Below are 4,575 nucleotides of genomic sequence, written 5' to 3'. Positions count from 1 at the left end.
TTATCTGTATTTATTTTGTGTAGGTACCTACCCTCACATAAAATAATTCCTAGTGCCCACAGAACAGATTGTAGTATGTAGTATATTGTAGTACCTACGTAGTATGGAAACATGCATTTTATTCCTATAATTATTAACAAAATGGTTAACATTATGTTACATACTGTTGGGTTCAGTTACATAATTTTAGGTAAGTATATAAGTTTTATACTTTTATTTTATATAATTAACTTTATTATTTGCCTACGCACCTAAAACTATCTTCAGAAAATGTGATGTAACCTAGCATATTTTATTACCTATTTTCAATTATTTTATTAAATTTTTTTTAGCAAGTTCAAGTAGATGTTATAACTAAAATATTTGGCGTGAGCTGGGCGTCGGTTAGTAATTAAGATAATTAATTGATTTAATACACAAAAACCGATAGTCAATAATAACGCAATTTGATAAGCATTTCATGTATGCCTACTAGTTTAAATGGTCGTAATTAGAAAAGAGGCTCGTAGCATAATTGGTTAATGCACATATTGGCGCGACACCAATGGTTATACAGAAGAGGGGGGCTGACAGCCTGATAGCCTGGGGACCCGGACTTAGGAGGGGCCCAGCGAGGCGAGTCGACCAGATAAACACAAATCACAAATTTGTTTCACTCGTAAAAAAAGTTACCTGTGGGGCGCTATTTTCCTTCAATAATATAATTATTTAAAATTATGTGGTTGTATGACACAATTTTTAATTGTGTATCAATACTCGACAACTCCATAATTCAAATGGATGTTTTAAAATATATAAAACAATACTAAATATACACATTAATTTTACCACATACACCATTAGAAAAACGCTACCGTAGAGCGTCATACTGCCTTTATCCTTAGCGATAGGTAGGGGTGTGACATGCCCCAAAATGTAGGCCCTCAGCCGGCATTTTTCCTTAATAAATTAGTGACGTCACAACTTTTCGATCCGACCGTGAATGTCGATTTTACTTGCAAAATACGTGCCTAATCTCTAAACAAAGCTATAGTTATTGTGTATTGAGTCCCGTAGTGCAGTCTGAGTGACTTATAGCCCCTCAGAATGAACTACGGATGAATTCTCTTTCAAGGGGACCAAATGGTCTTATAAGGTGAAATGTAAGTAATTGAAATGTATAGGATTAAGGTTAAAAATAGATAATAAATTGTAAACGACTTATGGGATATCATTTGCTAAACATTGTAAATAAATGTTCATTTGTATTTAATCTGATTTTGAATTATATAAAAATAAATTTTGTTTTTCTAAATTAAGTCGCGATGTTTTCGCCGCGGCTAAAGTAAAATAACTTAAATAAATAAATTATGATATCAAATATTGTCGTATTTAAAATCTAATGATTACGTTTTGTAAGTACTGATTACGCACACTTAATTTAAATAACAAATTAATATTTCGAATTATAATAAAAAGGGTACCAATTTAAGTACCTACTTTTGTAAAAGTTAAATGAAGGAATTTCGAAAATAGAAATTCTGACAATGTAAGTCTAAGGACTCGGTTGCTCTCTTAATTTACGAATAAAAATTATTCTTTAGATCTGTCAATTAACCTCGACAGATCAATATTAAATTACCCAAAGTAGGTAATTTTCGAACTTAATAAATGAAGGCTTGTCATAGAAATTTTGATTGAAACTAATGTTATACCTTTAAGTTGAAGTGTTCTATAAATATAATTGAATAAATTTTAACCGCAACCCTTTCCGATCATCCATAATTAGCCCGCAAAAGTTCTGCATAAGGGAAACGGACAAGTTTGTTTTTCTGCCATTCTCTTTGCAAATACGTAGCCAGTCGGTAGTCTTAATGATTCACGCCTCTGTTACGTATTATTTTTAGCGAAAATATTTTCATTTTTCTTTTCCGTTAGCTCGATAAATGAACTAACAGATATTTGGACAATTTGTGCCAAAAGCCCTATAAGGACTTTCACGATTGTTATCAAACTTGTACCGCCTATGGGTATAAATTAATTATATATTTTTATTCTATTGAATGTTCATAATTTTCCGGAAAAGTCGGGAAATAAATAACTTTTCTGTGATTGGTCCAAAACTTTGGCCATTAGCTCTGTGGAGGAGGTAGAACGATCTCCCATTGGTCCATATTTCGAATGACGTCAAAATCTCGGGTTTTTCCCGCTGTGAATCTATATAACGGCCTGTATTTTATGTACCGTTAGTAGTCGATCTTCTCATATCACCGTGAGGTTGTGCCCGAGGGTGCACCAAATTCACATAGTTTTAATTATTTTCGCGAAGTAATTCGTTCGCGAAGATTATTCCCGACGCGTCACGAGTTGATACGTCATCGCAGCCGACACGTGTTCGGGCTGTCAGTTGATAACGTGAATAATACTGCGACGCGTCATCGTTCGCGAAGTTATTTCCGCGATAAATATTTTTTTTTTTTGAAAAAGCATAGCTCTTCAAAGTTTACGGTCGGCGACTCATAGTTATAAGGTGTGATCGTACATAAATTAAATATAAGAGAATTATAATTAATTAACTTTATTTAATAATTAATTTAAATAAGTTTTATAAAATAATTATGCAATTATTTGAAATTAAAATTAAAGTGGATAATTGTTAACAAACAATTAAATAAAAGGAAGATAAATTTACTATTGCTAATAATTTAATAAATAATTTAAACCGAATTACTACAAGGAGTTTTATTTTGAAAATAATCTACGAAGTATTTTACGGAAAACATCTGATCTGAAAATAGTGACAGGTGGTCAGCTGTCTTTGACATTTACGTAAATATTTACGAAAATAAATTCAAACTAAAAGTTAATTGGATAATTAATAACCTTGACGTCTACCTATTATTAGGTGGCGATTCTAAATAATATAAAGTTAAATAATATCGATCTAGTGTATTCCAAAAGTGTCAATCAAGAACTTTAGTTGATCACCCTCTCCCCGAATAGTATCGAGCTAGCCAAACAAAGGTTCTTGATCGGTCCGAGGGCAGGACCGGTTGTAGATAAAGTACCTTTGGGACTATTCCCGGACCGGGGTGAACGTCAACTTGGCGCCCGCAACGCGGCACTTTTCGACGTCATATGGAGTCGAACGAACCCGCAGAAATATCGGAATTGTCCCAGTATACAAAAGAGTGAGTAACATGAAATATGAACAGTGAAAACTTATTATCAAGTCTTGAATCGACATCGGAATATATGCGCGATAATATTAAATCAAAATATTATCGAAAATGAAATATATAGTAATTACTAAGTAAATATAGTTTTACTTTTATGGAAATAAAGTAAAGAAATAGTGTCTAGGTATGATACCTGACAATACTAGATAAGAAAAATTAATAAAAATTATACTTAGTAAATTACTAAGTAAATTTTATTTTAATATTTTTAAGAAAAAAATATAGAAATAGTATCTAGACATGATACCGGGAGGTATGGAATGAGAAAAATTGAAAAAACACTTATATAGTTTTTACTAAGTTTTTTTTATTTTCGCTTTTTATGGAAAAAAGTCATTAGTTGGATGTCTAGAATAGATATTAATATGATTGGGGCGGTTCGGAACCCCGGAAAGTGGATTTAAAGTAATAAAACTGAAAATGATGATTCACCATTTCAGAAACTTTTAAATTAAGAATATTTTACGAAAATTTTTGGAATTGAAAAATTTGTGAATTTTTTTTTAAATTTTCGAAATTTAAGTTTTGAACTATATACCTGGAGGTATCTATAGTCGATAACAAGAAAAAAATTTTCGAAAATAAAATTTTTTATGACTTTTGAAAATTTTTCTCTAATGTTGGTTATGATTACCGCGACGTCGTATACTGCAAGATACTCGTAAGCTGGTCTATAAACATGTTCACTTTGCGCGGCAAAGATCGGACGGTCTTTAACTAATATAGAGATTAAAACTGTTAAATCACTTAGCTGGATGATATGTTCAAACGACGATTGCAGCCGAACGGTTTGAGACAGAAGATCCAAACAAAAACCAATTGGAGGCTGGAATTTTTTTATGAATTTACGGTCGGGTGTTCGCTACTTTCAACTTCGAGGAACGGAGGAATTCGAAGAAATAATACCGAACCCCATTCCTGGTCCTAGTGTTGAAGAGGACTTCGTATTGGAAGAAGGTTTGCAAAACGCGCAAGTTTTCTCAGAGGATAGCCCTCGCACAGACGAAAGTGCCATACATATAAGACGCCCGACGGTGACCCCGGATAAAAAGATGGACGTACATTGCAGTTTCAAACCTGAACTCTTCGCTACATATGATGGAAACTTAAGGCAACGTGCCGATGTTTTTCTGAAACACTGTCAGGATTACTTTGAAGCGGTTAATTACCCACGAGAAAATTGGACAGAAAGAGCTTTAAAACAATTGACAGGTGAAGCCAAAGCCTGGGGAAGGAATATTAGTCCTTCGGATAGCTGGAAATCATTTAGTCTAGCTTTGACAGCATACTTCGAATCGTCCACTCGGAGACGTTGTCAAAGGATAGATTTGCAGGAGAGGCCACAGAGACAAGATGA

The sequence above is a fragment of the Rhyacophila brunnea genome, unplaced genomic scaffold (assembly GCF_057557595.1).
Source record: "Rhyacophila brunnea isolate RB1 unplaced genomic scaffold, BYU_Rbru_1.0 scaffold_2, whole genome shotgun sequence".
NCBI lineage: Eukaryota > Metazoa > Arthropoda > Insecta > Trichoptera > Rhyacophilidae > Rhyacophila > Rhyacophila brunnea.
This window is presented reverse-complemented; position numbering follows the sequence as displayed.